Source organism: Papaver somniferum, unplaced genomic scaffold (assembly GCF_003573695.1).
Source record: "Papaver somniferum cultivar HN1 unplaced genomic scaffold, ASM357369v1 unplaced-scaffold_158, whole genome shotgun sequence".
NCBI classification, from domain to species: domain Eukaryota; kingdom Viridiplantae; phylum Streptophyta; class Magnoliopsida; order Ranunculales; family Papaveraceae; genus Papaver; species Papaver somniferum.
In genome coordinates, this window is record NW_020625264.1 from 704628 (window position 1) to 723045 (window position 18418).

Sequence of the window (18418 nt, forward strand, 5' to 3'; positions counted from 1 at the left end):
TGCAAAATCTAATCTCTAAATCAAAATCTTAATTAATAATTAAATCAACTTTTATAGAGAAAAATGAGGTAATGTCTATCTCATTTACTTACATCTGTTGGGCTATGAGTAGCCAACACTAATATATAGGATCAACAACTTCACATACTTGCATATACATAGCATCTCATACCTAGTATCACTCACTGTTATCATGGGTAACACACAACCAAAGATGAACAGAAAACCTTGTTCTAATGATGATCAACAAGATCAAGAGATGAATACTGCAGCATTCTTCATTTGTGAGATTTGTACAGAACAAGTTCCATTGCAACAAAGTTTCAAGAACAAGCAACAAAATTCGACAAAGCCGAAGCACACAAACAAGAAACGGAGCGAATTTGCATCTTCAACACCACAATGTGCACATCCATTCTGCACCGACTGCATTGCGAAATACATACAAGTAATGCTTGAAGAAAACGATAAACCAGATATAATATGCCCTGACATGTACTGTGCCAACGTCTTGGACCCTTTATCATGCTGTTCGTTCCTTCCTCCGAAGGTATTTGTCAGATGGTGTGATTATTTATGCCGATCAACAGTTTGTGAAAGGTATGATACAGCTTACTGTCCAAATCCTTATTGCTCAGAGTTGGTTTTGAATGAATGTAATAAACGTCGTTTAAGACGTCAAAGACATCTCTTCTGGAGACGATGGTTAACAAGGAACAAACAGAAGATGATATCAAAATGCCCACATTGTAAGCTGCTGTTTTGTCTAAGATGCATGGTTCTATGCCAAGCCAATCATCAGTGCAGTAACGGTATTGGTGGTGGTATTAGTAGAACGGTTAAGCGAGCAAATGAGGCTATGTTCATGCAGATGGTTGCAAGCAAGAAATGGAAGAGATGTCCAACCTGCAAGATTTATATAGACCGCTACGAGGGTTGTCCTCACATTGAATGCCGGTAAATCGCATAATCTCAATAGTCTGACTTAAAAACATTAATCATTCCGAAACCTCTCTACATACATGTAACCATGCACTCTGTATATGCAGATGTGGAACGGAATTTTGCTATGAATGTGGAAAGACTGAATATCTATGCGTTTGCTATCAAACAATAAGAACGGTGGTACGTGGCCGAGGAGAAGATCATCAACGAGCAGTCAGAGTTCCTTGTTTTGTTAGACCCTTGATTTTGACGTTAAAGTCTTTGCTTAAGACGCATGATGCTCGTCTGCCTTGTTCTAGTAAGGTATAGAAGGGAGAAAATAGTCTAGTGTAGTCTAGCTGTATCTGGTCATTCGCTGTTTAGACCTATTAAGGTGTAAAGATGAGATTCATTCTTTGTTCCAATGAAGTATGTTTAACCGATCAATCAAACTCTTCATTATCCAGTGCATGGCCGGGGACCTAATTCCTCAAATGTACCATCCTTTGTTCTCTATTTATCTTGCCCGGCCCTTCCATTTTCGTGCGTCTCCCATCAAAGGCTCCAAGAGGGATTTTGGGTAGGGTGAGCATGGGCCGCTTTTTACCTCATCAATCCAACATCCAACGGATACACGGATGAACGGATTGGATACGGATAATCCAATCGACTTGTTTTCTTTACAATTTATGATGAAGAAATAAAGACAACATAGACGACTTCTTATAGAACCATACATTCTATATATGTATATAAATATAAAATTTCCATGGACAATACTCCAAGCAAACACCTTAAAAATTCCTAAACCATCTAGGACTGCACATACTCCGGTATGGACCGGTTTCTTTTATGGAACCGGTCCCTGTACTTCGTGTTGGCCGGTACTTCTTTTTGAGGACCTGTAGCTGTACCTGGTGTTGTACCTGTATCTCCGGTAGCGGTACCCGATTTTTAACTGGTTATTATGAAATCTGAGTTGCGTTGGTTATTGCGCAGCAAAATGGAATTGGGGTTTGCTAGCTGTGGTCTGAAATTGAGCTTGTATTGGGGTTTGACGAGAATAATACAGAAGTGAAACAGGAGAAGTACAACTTGAGTTAATGGTTTTGATTCTCGCAATGCTGATGGGCAGTAATGATGGACTGGTGATGCTGTTGATCATTGATCATCGATGGACGGAGGTTAACAGGATGGAAGATGATGACGTTGATGATCCTGTGATGGTGATAAACATGAAGCTGCTGTGGTCGGTTAGGATATGTGTTTAACGTGGAAACTTCAGAGAGAATTCAGCTGGAGGAGAAGTTCTGATAAGTTTTCTCGCTGGAAAAACAGTCAGCAGGTGAGGCTTTTGCCGTTGATTTCGGAGGTAAATGGTTAAGATTAAACACGAGTTTAGAGTTTGAGTCGGCTAAGAAGAGCTGGGTGTTTATCAGATTCGAGATTTCAGTTAAAAAAAGTTATAAATAGAGGCTCGAATCACCACAGAAAATCATCTCCTCACCCTCACTTTCACGCCCATACGCTGTTCGACAAAAGTCCTCCGAGGAAGAACAGTGCTGCACAAGAATCGGTACATATGGTCCGGTTCAAGTACGATTCTTGTATAGAATCGGTGTCTGTACTGGTCTATTCCGGTTCTCAACTTCCAAAACAGGTGTATGTACCGGTTTGACAGGTACCGATTCGGTTTTTCCGGTTCCATTCCGGTCCAGGTCATTTCAACCGGTTCTTGTGCAGCCCTAAAATCATCTATTGGTGGGTTTGTTTGCGGAATTCACGATTTCGAGGATTTATAATCCCATGGGATTACAAATTCTGGGATTCATGTAAATCCCTCGTGTGTTTGATAACTTATTTAAAATTCCTATGACTCATAGAATTATCTTGTTTTAAAGTCCATTTTTTGTTTGGTGTTACCCTCATTATCTTGAAATTGTATATATATATATATATATATATATATATATATATATATATATATATATATGACATTTAAAGCTAAAAAAAATGGGTCCATAAATCCCTTGTTAAGTTTCCTAGCAAATCTTAGGGGGAGGGGTCAGACACCATATGGAGGATTTGCTAGAAAACTGATTCCCGTAGGAAACATACAGGGATTCGGGAAACCAAACACACCGAAGGAAACGTAATTCCACCAAATCCCATGGACCCATAAATCCTACCTTTAAAATTATATATCCAAACCCATCATATATATTTTCTAAAAACTATATAAATCCCCTTAATCTTACGGTTATGGATGCCCAACGGATTTTCAAGGTCGCATCCGGACCCAATCCGTAATCATTTGGATACTTAAAATCCATCTGCATCCAATTCATTAGGAAACTGTTCAGATATTTATCCGAAAAGATACCATTGGTCTTGGTTAAATCCGAGGATTACGGGCCAAAATGCTCACCCCTAATTTTGGGTCACAGTAGATTCTGAATCGCTTTGCAAATTTGGGTCTTATGCAAGATCTTGGGGGCCGATAGAAATCAGAAACAAAATTCAGTTATTCGAGTCTTGAAATAGAAAAAGAAGAGTTGAGTTTAATGACACATTTTTGATCATGATGCGTATTTTGAGTCACCCGTGGTAACACATAGTAGACTTGCTGCAAAGTTTAGTTTATATGCAGTTTTTAGGTTGTGGCATCAAATAAAATCCTTAGAGCTCATAGATTCTAACATCTAAATCTTAGTAAACTGATCCACTTTACATAGAAAAATGTAGATGCCAGTGTGGCACAATGACAAAATCGTTGGGTGATGATACCAACGACCTGAGTTCGAAATTTGTTAGTATACGGGATGGGGAGATCTTTCTCTTTCTTTTCTAGCTACCTGGGCTTATAGGTAGTAGATCTCTTTGAGGTTTAAATTGAATCAAGCTATCTGGGCTTGTAGGTAGTAGACCACTTTGAGGTTTAAATTGAATCATTTTTTGGGGACTACTTCAAAATGCTGGGGGACTTCTATTTGATAGGAACATCCACCCTATACTCTTATGGGTGTCCTAAAGATTAGAGAAGATTAATCTTCCCTCCCCATATTAACCAATCACAATAATCCATAACTAATCCTAATAACCTACTAATCTAAACACTAACCCATAACTAATCTTAACCCACTAAATAAAACGGATTAATTTCAGTTTTTTTTTAAAAAAAAAGCTGACCCTCCTCATATTCTTCTTCTTCTTTTTATTCTTCTTCTCTTCTTTTCCTTTTCTTCGTAGAAATCGACATTAATCGTCGATTTCTAAAAAAATTCATCATCGATTAAATAATTGATAACAATGCGTTCCTAGCAGACTCCAAGGATTCCAGGATTGAGTCCGTGACTCACACATATAGAGAATCTCCCAAATCAATTTCAAATTGATAAACAAGTTGAGGCAAAGGTTAAAGACCAAATCAAGCATCAAACAGGAACCAAAAAGTCTTCGATTGAAATGCAAATCCGTGGGTAATTTCCTTCATACCCATTCCTTTTAATTCGTTTTTTTTCTTCAAGAAATCAATTATAAATCACTAAAATCCATTGAAATTTGTAGTTACAGTAGATATTTTCGGGTAGGAGAATTTTAGAAAACCCAAGATTTTGTTAACCGAACTTCCCAAATCAAGAGCACTTCGGCAAAGTAGAATTTTGTAGGTAACCGAACTATGTAGTTCGGTAAGCTCGCAAAACAAAACCCTAGATTTCCTAACCAAACTCCTTCTTTAGTATGAGAAATTTGAGTTCGATGTAGTCGATAAATTATATAGGTAACCGAACTTTGATATAACATAGGTTGGTTAGCTCGCAATTTCTAATAGGTAACCGAAGTTTGGTATGTTAACACCAAATATGTAGTTCGGTTACTTCGAAACTCACCAGCTAACCGAACTTTGTGGTTCGGTTACTTCGCAACTCATACTATCTAACCGAACTTTATAGTTCGGTTACTTTGCAACTTATACAAGTTAACCGAACTTTTGTCTGTTTACAACTTGTGCTTGATTTAGTCTCACGTTCTATTTTATTTGATAAGAAAATATTATGTTTAGCTAATATTGTGGTTTTCATTCATTAGGAAGAAAGGAAAAATATCTAATCCCCACCTAGATGAAGATTTGAGAACTCCCACCCCTCGTGGTAGAATACATTTGGATTTCCGAAACCGTGGTACTAAAAATGCTATACATGGAGGGGGATTGTTACAGGTTGTGAACCAAGAGAATGTTCGTACTGTAATCCAATATGTCAATGAGGAGGTGATGGAGAATGTAATTGATCATGCTATTGAAGAAGAAAATGATGATGAATAAGAGCAAGGAAAAGAAGACCCTAGAAATGAAGAGGTTGAAAAACAAAAATAGCAAGTTGAAGATGTAGAAGAGGAGCAGTTGGAAGAAGAAGGACAAGAGGAAGAGGAAGAGGAAGAAGATGAGTAAGAGGAGGGAAATGAGGGAGAGGAATAAGAGGAGGAAGAGGAAGAAGAGGAGGAAGATATACAAGAGCAAAAAATTATTCTTGTTGAAGAGAAAAGGAAGCAGAATCTGCCCGATCCTAGATATTCACACATTTCCCCTAATGATTTGTGTTTGCCACCAGTGAGCCCAACTTATGGTACTCCAAATGATGGAGGGGCAACATTGTTTTGCAACAAACACTCATGGGATGAGAAGATCTATGCGACAACGGTATTCTTAAGTTCATTCTTAACTAAGAAAACAAGTTTTATTTTTTTTGGAGATATGTTTCGTTAAGTATTAATAGTATCATGTTCTTATTGTAGGATCATAATGATGAAATTCGTCTTATTCGTCGTCAAAAGGATTCCAAATGGGATCTTTCCAAGGAGTGTCAAGAGTTTCAGGCCAAGGGAATGTGTGTTATGTTGAGCCCTTGAGTTGGCACATAAGGAATTTGACACTGTTGGCGTTTCTGCATTTCTAGAGAGGCATTATCCGGAGACATATACCATGCGTCTTACATTTGGATATATGAGAATTAATCCCGATGATTTCATGAGAATCATCGACCTACCAGTGGAAGGTAAATGTCTCCGAGAAGGATACAACCCATCGATGAGTTATGAAGCTCTTGAAGCATTGACTTTAGAGTGTCTGGGATGGGACGCAAGAAAGGCTCAATGTGAGTTTAGACGTTCCGTGAAGGAACCTAAACGTGGAGATGAGTATAATCCAAAGGACGAAAATGAAGCTTTGAAGAAATTCAAGTTGGTAAGTTTGAAGGAAGCATTTGCAGATACATCTAAGAAAGTAAAGAGGGGACGGTTGGTGATGGACGAGGATACGCTTAAGCACCATGTCACTGTTTATTGGTTATATCAGCTAGGAACTGTTATTTTCCCCGACATATCTGGAAATAGAGTGGATGCACATTATCTACAACTTTTGGAGAATCTTAATGAGATTAACAACTACTCATGGGCCACCGGGGTGCTTTCATTCGTTCAAGGAGAGATGAGAAAAGGGTCGAGGATTAAAACAACTCAAAATGGAGTTTACTTAACTCTTATTCAGGTGACCTTCTACATTGTTAATTAGCAAATTATTCGCTAAGATTTTCTGTTTGCAATTCAATTTTCATCTATGTGGTTAATATTTTTGTTTTTTCGCATAGGTTTGGATCTACGACCACTTCCCTTCACTGAAATTGGCTATGGAAAGGAAACCTTATCTCTATGACCAACCTACATCAGGATTTGGACGCACAAAAGAAGTCTAAATAAGAGCAGTTGGATTCGTTGAGGGAGAAATTGGATAATCTTACGATGAACGATGTGATATTTCACCCATACAAGGTACCCGATGATGAAGAGGTACCTGAAGACGAAACACAAGGCTACTATGGACCAATTTGGTATCCTAACGGCTACGCAATATATAATCCAAGGAGAGTACTAAGAAAACTTTCTTGTGTCCAAATGGATCCCTACATGTATAAAGAAAATTTTGATTTGCAGGTTCGAGGAACAAGGAACACCGAGAACTATTTTATCCCATAACTCTTACAATAGAACATTGGAATGAATTCGGTAAATACTACTTACCTGGAGGTGATTGTGTACCTTGTAGAGAAGATGTAAATGCATGTGAAGAAGATTATATGGAGTGGTATCAAGAGATTAGTTATCCTTTTGTGATTAATAAATAACAACAAGCTCGTGCTGATAAGGCGAAGGCAAAGGCAAAGGAGAGGGAGGCTAAGAGAGCTCAAAAGGAGATGCCTATTTGTGGAGAATAAGCCGTTCGGTTATGGAATAATGTGATAAGAAAATGTCTTCTCTTTATACGTTAAGTTGTAATAAAGTATAGAAAATATATGTACTTGTGGTTAAAATTGGAATCAGGTGAAGAAGGGTAAGAAATTGCTGAAGAAATGAATGACTAGAATTCGTAGTGGAGAGTCGATGTCGGCACAAGAACAAACCGTGATCCACAGACAGTCGTAGGAACTTATATCTCAAAGAATGGTGGAGGAGAGTCGGTCTAAGCAGTTGAAGAGGGGTCGACAACAAGGAGACGGTTCAATTCGCGACGCTCGTGGAGGATATGAATCCGGTGGAGGAGTTGAATTCCCAACTGATGAGGTAGTTCAACATAAAACTCGTGGTATAAAAGGAAATAAAAAAGTTCGTCGTAGTGGTCGTTAGTGAATTCGTGTGGTTGTAGTTTCAAAAAACATCATAGTTATGGATTCCGTATGGTTTGATTACGTATGTTTGTATGTTTTGAACAATTAGTTAAGTAGTTTCGTATGTATAACACTTTTATATTTGTTTAAATTGGGGTTGTGTTTCAATTTTATGTTTGTTTTATACGTAGAGATCAACATTATCTTGAATGAATATGCTACATGGTATATTTTGGCTAGATAAAAATTCTAAGAAGAAAACCGAACATGTAGTTCGGCAACCTGAGAAATTTGACCAGGTTACCGAAAAACTAGTTTGGCAACCTGCAAAATTTGACCAGGTAACCGAACACCTAGTTCGGCAACCTGTGAAATTTGAACAAGTCACCAAATAAGGAGTTCGGTTACCTCAAAATTTCTTAATTTTCCGAACTACTCTCTGTACATACAATTGCAGGCTAAAGAGATTAGTTCAGTTACCTCAAAATTTTAAGAGATTTCCGAACTGCTAGTTCAGTTTTCTCGCAAAATTTTACAATTTTTCCAAACTACTTTTTGTAGACTGAAGTTTGGGTTTGTGGCTTGAAAGATTAGTTCGGTTACCTCAAAATTTTAAGAGGTTGCCAAACTGCTAGTTCGGTTTTCTCGCAAAATTTAATGAGGTTTCCGAACTACTCTCTGTAGACTCATATTTTGCTTTGTCCACAAATTTAAAAACTCATTCTCTTATTTCAGAAATCACCAAAATGCACTCTTAAGTTTGATTTAGAGTGGTTTGTATATCATTTATATGTTTAGTTTGGGTTTGTCGCTTGAAAGAGTAGTTCGGTTACTTCAAAATTTTAAGAGGTTCCTGAACTGCTAATTCGGTTTGCTCGCAAAATATAATGAGGTTGTCGAACTACTTTCTGTAGACTCAAATTTTGCTTTTTCCACAAGTTGAAAAGCTCATTCTCTTGATTTAGAAATCACAAAAATGCACTCTTAAGTTTGATTTAGAGTGGTTTATGTATCATTTATATCTTTAGTTTAGGTTTGTGGCCTCAAAGAGTAACTAGGTTACCTCAGAATTTCTTTTGGTAACCGAACTGCTAGTTCGGTTTGGTCGCAAAATTTAAGGAGGTTGCCGAACTACATATTTTAATTTACAATGGTATATATCTGACACAAATATTGAGTAACAACTATTTTTTTTCTTATTCAAAATATGGTCGTTATACACCTCCATGGTATATATATATCTATCTCATGGTTAACATTTTTACATAAAATCTCCTAGAAATGGCTGTTGGTAGTCCTAAATTTACTCTAGAGGAAGATCTATCTCTTTGCAGAAATTACATACTTTACTATTCAAAGAGAAGTGAAGAACGAAGGATGAATGGTATTATGAGTCAAAGTTATTGGGTAAAAATTCAAGAGAAATTCTGCTCCGACACAACAAACCCGCATAACCGGGACCATGTACCTTTGCATCTTCGATTTGATAAGATTAGAGAAATAGTTGTGTAATTTATGGCTTTATTTCGGATTGTAAAGACTTAGGGGTGAAACCTTCGAGGATATCATTTCAACATCCAAAAATGAATGGCATGGATGGAAAAGAAAGAATTTCAAGTATGAAGATCATTTTTGCATCCTTAAAGACTTTTTCGTATCACGTTTCGGATATTAAGGATGACAACCATATATATGTAAGGCTGAGTTAGTAGTTTTCAATTGTTGCATCATAGTTCGGTTGGGTTTTGTAATTTTAGTTCCTAACCGAACTCCTAAATTACTATGTTATAAGTTACTATTTTAAATTAAATTTTATTTTAAGTTACCATGTCATTTAAATAACAAAGCTAGTCGTTGAGTCAATGTAAAAATTAGCAGTAAATGACGTTAGGGATTTGAGTGAATATTGTTCGGAAACCTGCAATTTCTAACCAGATAACCGAACTGTAAGTTTGGCTGCCTGGTATTTTTACGACTTAGCCGAACAACCATATTTTGGTAGTTCAGAAACCTATGAAATTTTACCAGATTGCCGAACAAGAGGTTCGGCTAGGTCGTGTATTTTAGTTGTTGCCGAAATTGTTGTTCGACAATCTCTGTAGTCCTAATATTTAACCGAACTTTTATATATGAACTCAAAAAAATCTCAAAATTAACTCAATAAATAATACCACACTTCAAAAAACATAGTATATGATTCATAAGTATATTTAGTACCATTACATGTGTCATATAATTCTAGTCGATAATAATTTCACCTTCATGTACGATTTCGTCCGACTTCTTCAAAACATTCCACATCTCCATGTTATGTTCATACATAATGCACCAACCCAACATTGTGTCGGGGTGAAATCCATGCCAATAAGAGGTTCCGTATATCAGAGGAAATGGACAATCGGGTTGTAACCAGAGGCTTATAAAGTGGTTGTTGTTAATAAATGTGATCTCAATCTCCTTCGTTTAATTTGCTCGACACATACGACTGTTTTTGAGAAAAATGAACCGCACAATTGAATGCGTTGGCTATTAAGTGTCCACATATCGGCATGCTCATCCAATAATCAGTTGTGACTGGATTGCCACTGTGAAGACGACGTTGATACCTAACAAATTGCTTGTTTAGACTAACATCCCCATCGCTCAACATTGTCTTGTAAAAGGTCAGATTCTCCTTTAGTTTCCTCAACAAGCTTTGCCTTACATGAGTGATTGCACACCCATCATATATCTTGGCACCATGAGTGAATGACCCTAGTTGTTGTACGACAACATGAAAACCAAAATTTACCAGACGTTGTCAATGGATATAACGTATTCTCTGATGTAGACGGGTAGCTCTTCCAAGTAGTCTTTATTAACAAATGTAGGCATATAATCACTTGGTTTCTCCTTTTGTTGTATGGGGCACATCAGAGACTGATGCTTCACGTCTTGGGAAAATGGTTGATTAGGTGTCCATTGAGTTGGTTGGCTTGTACGACACATCAAACCTTTTTTTTCCAATCTCGCTCACTTGTTTCACCTTTCTCTTCAATAGTCCTACCTCGATTCTTAGAGTCCTCCAAGTACTTTGCACCGGTCCACTCATGTGCACTAGGATCTCTAGTATTTGCATTTTGGTCACTCTTTTTCTTAGCCAACACCTTCGCATATTCTATAAGTTGCTTTTTTTTATCTCTTTGGAGCTTGCCTACCTTTCCGTTTGCCTTTTTGCGGTTCATGAACATTCTCCGAAATTTCTGGATATATGATTTTCCTCATGTCATCCCTACATCTATATTGCATTTCTTCCCATTTCGTGATCACCAAACTCTTTTCCGACTTCTTCACCATATATTGGAGGACGGATGAAACTTAGCTGCTTCCAAAAGGGATCAATATCATTTAAAGGTATTACGTCATTCTCGTAGTTGAGTATCATATGACGACAAGAAAGTCCCATAGACTTTTTCATGTTACAAACACACACCTCATCCTTCCCAGTTTTCCATTTATCAATCAAATCGATTTCTATGATCAACAACTTCATACATTGCGAGATACGTTGTAGTGGATTCCCTTCAAAAATTGGTGATTAGCATATTTTCCGGTCATTTTGAATATACGAATTTTTTGGAACTTCTCTTTGATTCTATCAAAGTCGCGCTTGAAGTAAATTTCCATAGCTTTCCATATGTTTACGAAATTATCAACACATCCAAAAAAATTCTTCTACAACTGGTGATGATCCGACTCTACCAAACTTGTCGCTTGATTTCCAAAGTGTTTGTATTGGTTGGTGTACACATTCACAAACCTCTCCTTGTGCGGTTCCAATCATTGCCGAAGAACATACGATACAACATCGGGGTAATCGGGACTATCCCAATGAGCGATAAATTCCGCAAGATTTATATGATACTCTTCCTCGGTAAGAGACCAACATAATGAATCCCATTCACCGTTGAAAGCAACCCATTTAGCGTAATTTAGTTCGTACTATTTTTCAAGCTCCTCTTTTGCATCCGCTCGTTCATCTTCCGGTAGCTTCTTAATCTCATCATATCCCTTTTTCTTGGGTGGAAAAATTATTGGCTTGTACTTATTCATGAAATTACACCATATGTGGAACGTACAAATCATATTATGGGCTAACAGTAACACTACCTTTATTGCATTCATTAGTGCGACTTCATTGTCGGTCACTATAACCCCCGGGAATATCATCACCTCGGAAGATTGCCTTAACTTGTTGTAGTTCCAAAATGTAACTAAGTTCTTGCTCATCCCTTAAGAAACAAAATGCTATGGTAAACGGTGACTTGGTCAAAGTACGCCAAACAATATTCAACAATGGCATCTCTCTTGTTCGTCTTATAAGTGCAATCCATTATTATAACTTCATGAAATCATTGAGCCAATTGAACACTCGTCGGATGCGCAATGAAGATTTGTGTTATCTCTCCGTCCGAATCCACATCCTTTTGAACCACGCAGTCTTTTTCTTTGGCCCAAAAAAAAATTGTTGCATCACTTGTCTATCTGTCCATTCCTTCTTTCTAATTGTTTCAATTGCATTGTGATGAGTGCCAAATAATGTATATATTTATCCCTTTTTGTTGGCATTTAACTCATCTTTTGTGCAGTAATTCTACATTTTATCCCATATTCTGTATTTTCATTGTTTTCAAGAATAAATATTTTTCTTACTTAATTTTGCATTTTTAGGTAATAAATAAATTTTGGATGAATAGCAGAGCGGAAAAGAGCAGAAAAGTAGTGAAAAGCCGGAAGAAATTACGCAAGGAAGCCGCGAAGAATGTTGTGTGATGAGTGCCAAATATTGTATATATTTATCCCTTTTTGTTGGCATTTAACTCATCTTTTGCGCATTAATTCTACATTTTATCCCATATTCTGTATTTTCATTGTTTTCAAGAATAAATAATTTTCTTAATTAATTTTGCATTTTTAGGTACTAAATAAATCCTGGTTATCTCACGGAGCGAAAAGAGCAAAGGAACGGCAAAGACTCTCGATAGGAGGAAGCGAAGATTGATGTTTGCAAGAGCCGGATCAATTAGAAGTGGGATTGAAGAGGAAGAATTGTTCTTAAAGAAGATATGGGCTTGGTATACCCAAGGCCCAAAACCCTTACCCAAATCCATTTCCATTATACATACCCATTTCCACGAGAGCCGTCAGATTGGATCCATCTCATCATCCGACGGTCGCCTCATCATTGTGCATCAAACTCCGAAGATCCTGTCAAACACTATAATACCTAACTCCATCTGAAGCCGTCAGTTTTGTTGTATCTCATAATCCAACAATCGTGAAAACCCTCTTTATCGTAGCCGTTCGATTCAATCTATATGGGATCGTCCAACGGATTTTCATCGCCGTACATCAACTCTTGAGGTCTCCGCCTCACACCATAGCAACACATACCCTATTCCCAACCAAACAACCCCTAATCCTAATCCCATCGATCTCTTCCTTCTCATCTTCCCAAAACCAGTTTCTCTCTTCCCCATCGCCTGCAACTCCACTGCCACCACCAGACCTCGAGTTCCACCACCACCACAAACACCCGACAACACCACCATCTCCATCACCCGAAAACAAAACCCATCATCCTATTTCACCCATTTCATTAACCCTACCCACTGTTAGGGTTTTGACATGAGAGAACTAGGTTGATGGGAACTGAATTCGTAGCAGAGGAGCAGAAGAAAGCATGGGTCATCGACAAGAAGGACAAGGAACAACAAACAAGGAAATTTGGTGAGTGATTTTGAAAATCGAAAAAACCCTAATTTCAATTTAGGGTTTCGAAAATTTAGGGTTTGTTGTAAACTATAAATATGGATGTTGTTGCCACTGTTAAAACTTGTTCTTGGGTCATCCAAGTAACCATCAATTAGGGTTTATTTTAGATTTAATTTTAATTTCAAATTTCAATTTTAATCCAATTTCATAATTAGGGTTCTTGTTCACTGTGTAGTGTTTGATGTTTTAGTGTTTAATTGTTTGATGTTTTGTTAGTCTAATGCTCTTAGTTGTATAAATTCACTGTTAGCTTAATGTTTAATTTCTGTTTTGATTTCATGTCCTGTTTACTGTTTAGTTCTAGGTGTTAGCATGTTCTAATTCACCACTAGGGTGAAGATGAAACCTTAATTCCACTGTGTAGGAGACTACAATTCTGGCCTCTCATCACTTTGCTCTCACATTGTATGTCAGGCATACATTGTAGTTAGGATACCCCTGTGATTGAAAGTGCAGCAGCCCATGTTAATTGATTATGGTCCAAACCTCAGACTAGTTATGCTCTAATCAGATAGCTAGTACTTTGGGAGGATAATTTAGTTGCAATTGGAATATCCGACTTAGTCTAGGTTAAGAGGTGGAATCTAAACCCTAGTTTGCCATCAACCTTCCCTGTCATCCACAATTCCATCTTCAACTGTTTAGCTTTGTTTTCTTGTTTTCTTACACTTGTTTTACCTTCACTGCTCACTGTGGTGTCTTAACCAATCTTTCCATCTTCAACTGCTCACTGACAGTTGCTGTTGCTTCAACTGTCAGTGTTGAACTTGCTTCAACTGTCACTTTTTTTGTTCTTGTTTAAAGTCTCATGATTAGTAATCTGCCCTGGTTAGTGTAATCAGTTAGAAATTGGTTACAATAAGAAAAATAGCACTTGCACCCCCTTGTCCCTGTGGAACTGACCTGTGCTTGCCCTGTGTTGCTTGCCGACACTGTGCACTTGCAGTTAGAATTTTTAGGATCATTTCTAGTCCTACCATTGTGCACAAGACCAAAAGGCTAGAAATGGGCTCAAAGAAGAATTGTTCTTAAAGAAGATATGGGCTTGGCATACCCAAGGCCCAAAACCCTTACCCAAACCCATTTTCTATAACCAACAACGCCTCCGTTCTCAGCCATCAGATCAGTTCTCAGAAGCATCCGATGGTCGCTCCTTCATAGAGCATCAAAATCTGAAGTCTCTGCCAAGCACCACAGCGCTGAAATTCCAAGCCTTCAGATTAGATGGTAGTTGAATCCAACGGTTGCTCCCTTGCTGTTCATCAAAGTTTGATATCTCCGCCTTACACTACAGCACCTAACCCCATCTGGAGCCGTCAGCTTCGTTGTATCACCTAATCCAACGGTCGCTCAGAGCTTGTTTACATCGTGCCATTCGATTCAATTAGTAACTGATTATCCAACGGATCTCCTCGCTGCGCATCAACTTCAGATGATCCCGCCTCACACCCTAGCGACCGAACACCTACACCCCAAACAAACAGACCCTTCTCCCATTCTATCGATTTCTCCTCCTTCTTCCCCTTCTTCCCAAAATTTTCAGAGCTGCTCCTCCTTCTCCCGACCAAATCAGAGCGTCACCACCAGTTCCATCACTGCCACCACCATCTCTTCACCGACACCACCACCATCTCTCTAGGCTAGATGTTTTGCCCATTTCACATCCCGTGAAGCCCTAGGGTGTGGAGTTTGTAAAACAGCTAGCTAGGGCATCAGTAGGGAACAATAGGAGCTGAGGAAGAGCATCAGAGACGCATAAGAGAGATGGGTTCGACAGAGGAGACAATTTCAGGGTAAGGGTTAACTTTTCACAGACCCTAATTATGTACTATTTTCAATTTTGGGAAAATGGGTGATAACCCTAATTTGATGTATTGGGTATAAAAGGGAATTGTGGGTGTTGTTGTAAAGTCATGCTGGACTAGCCAGTGTCCAGGACTTTCAAGTTCTGTTAAAATTGTTCTGTTAAAATTTGTGCTCCTGTTTAATCATGTGTTCTGTTAAATGTTGTGATGTTCCTGTTAATGTATGTTGTTTACATGTGTTGTTCCTGTTTTGCCATCCTAAGTTGTTCCTGTTAATGTTAATCCTGTTAGTGTTTACCCTGTTAATGTGCTTGTTTTGATGCATTGTGTTGATAAGTTCCTTTGATAATGTTCCTTTGTTAATGTTCCTGTTATGTTCCTGTTAATGCTAGGCTAGAAGCCTTTGAAGCACTGAATTGATTGAGTAATGGAAGAAATCAGTGCTCATAGCAAGCTGATTATCTTGCCATTCCATTTTTGTATGCTTAGGATGCACTGATTTGATTGAGCATTGGGAGAAATTAGTGCTCATAGCAAGCTAATTCCCTTCCCATTCTTTTTGAATGCCTAGAGCCATTGACTTGGCTTTGTTTCTTTTTCTTATTCATTTTCCTTAGCTATCTCCACATCCCTTGCCCTTGGCTTAGGCCTTGGTTCATTTTGCATTGTTCTCTGCTTGTTTTCTTCATTGTCTTCATTGTCTTGTTTTATTTGCTGCATTCCCCTACTGCAGCTGTTGTTTCCCTTGTTGTTGCTGCAGCTGCCTTTTCCTTCCCCTACTGCAGCTGTTGCTTCCCTTGCTGTTGCTGCAGCTGCCTTTTCCTTCCCCTACTGCTGCTGTTGTTTCCCTTGCTGTTGCTGCAGCTGCCTTTTCCTTCCTACTGCTGCTGCTGCTTCCTCTTCAAAGCCTAGCTCAAGCTAAAGGCTCAAGGCCCAGATCATCATTAAGGTCTAAGGCCCAATTCACTGTTACATTGAACCCAATTCACTGTGAAAGCCCAGCTCAACCCAAGGCTCAAAGCCCATTGTAAATTGTTGAAAGACCACAGGCCCAGCTCAAACCAAAGCCCAAACCAGTCAACTGTGGGCTTAATCCAAAAGCTCACTTCAACTCTGAGGCCCAGTTCAGCCCAAGCCTAAGTTTAAGGCCAAAGCCTAGTGCACTTCAAGACCAACTGAGCCCAAGCTCAGTTCATTTCATTGTTAAAAACAAACCCACTAAGCCCAAAGCAAATTTAGAGCCCATTAGCAATTTAGAGCCCAAATAGCTAAACACTACAAAACACTCCCAGTCTCTGTGGATCGACCCGTACTTGCACGAGCTACAACCGACGACCGTGCACTTGCGGTATTACTGTAGGCCCGCGTTTTATTACGCTTAATTTTATACACATCTCCGGGCCTGCCAAGTTTTTGGCGCCGTTGCCGGGGATAATTTTTAGGACCTTTTAGAAGCCTACCAAGTTTTTGGCGCCGCTGCCGGGGATTGGTGCTGTGTTTCTCTAGTAGTTTTATTAGTTATTTTCGCATTTCACTGCATAGCATTTGCATCTGCATCTGCTTCACTTCATTTGCTGTTGGACCTGCTGTTCTGAACCTGTTTTTCCTCTGCTGGGACGCCACCAAGGAAAAGAACCAAAGCCCAACTGGGTTTTTGCAACAATATCAGAGCAGCTGGGCTGTGCTTAAAAGGTAACCCATTTAAGAGAACCCGAATTGTGGGCTTCCAATTTTTAATTGTGGGCTTGTAATATTAAAGCCAATTTTTGGGCTTCTCTTATTTTCTGTTGGGTTTGTAATAATTTATTTGTGGGCTTGTTTGTTTTATTTGTGGGTGGCAGGCCTTGAAAGGGTGTATAAATTAAGCGCAATGAAACGGGGGCCTACAGTAATACCGCAAGTGCACGGTCGTCAGTTGTAGCTCGTGCAAGTACGGGTCGATCCACAGAGATTGGGTGTGTTTCGGAAGTGTTTTAGCTAATTGGGTTCCTAGATTTGCTTTGGGCTTAGAAGCCTTTTGGCTTAAATTGGGCCTTGAGTACTAATGGGTTTGAATGCCCTTTGAATGAATTGGGCTTAGTGGGTTTGTTAAAGATAAAATGAACTGAGCTTGGGCTCAGTTATCTTTGAAGTGCAAATGGGCTTTGGCCTTAAACTTAGGCTTTTGATTAAGCCTGAATTGGATTGGGCCTTAATGAATTTGGGCTTTGGTCTTAAACAACTGGGCTTTGGTTAAGCCCACAGTTGACTGAATTGGGCTTCAGTTTGAAGTGAGCCTTGGGCTTGAGTGCACAGCAATGAACTGAATTGGGCTCAGCTGGCTTTGGCAGGCAGCAGCAGTAGTAAGACTGCACAGCAGAAGGGCAGCAGCACAAGTGAAGCAAACAATGCAAAGCAGCAGAAGTGAAGCAAACAATGCAGTAAAAGAAAACAGCAACAGCAGCTGCAGGGCAGATAGTAATGCAGCAGGAACTGCAGGAAGGCAGCAGCAGCAGCTGCAAGGGAAGAAGTGACAGCAGCTTGGCAGGAGAAGTAAGGCAGCAGCACAAGTGCTGCACAGCAGGAGCAAGAGAGCAGCAACAGCAGCAGCAGGGAAGCAATGCAGCAGCAGGAGAAAGAGCTGCACAACAACAGAGGAAAGCAAGCCAAAAGAAGTAACAAGAAAACAGCAGCAGCAACAAAGTTGCAGCAGCAGCTGCAGACAACTGCAGTGGAAGAGAAATGCAACAGAGTTGCAGCAACAGCACAAATGCTGCACAGCAGCAACAGCTTGGCAGAGGCAAAAATAAGGAACAAAGCAAATGAAAACAGCAACAAACAGCAACAAACAGTGAACAAAAGCAAAACACAACAAGATGAACCAAGGCCTAAGGCCAAGGGCAGAGATGAGGTGAAGAAACTGAAATGAAGCAAGGCTAGGCTAAGGCATTCAGGAGATATACTAGAAGAATGGGAAGAGAACTAGCTTGCTATAAGCACTAGTTTCTCCCAATGCACAATCAACACTACAACCTAAGCATACACAAGAATGGCAAGAAAATCAGCTTGCTTTAAGCACTGATTTCTTGCCATTGCACAATCAGCACATTGCTTCACAGATACCTAGCCTAGCATTCCATCAATTGACAGTGAATTTAAACATGACAGTGAATTGATACTAACAGTGAACAATAACAGTGAGTAGAATTAACAGTGAACATCAAGCATTAACAGTGC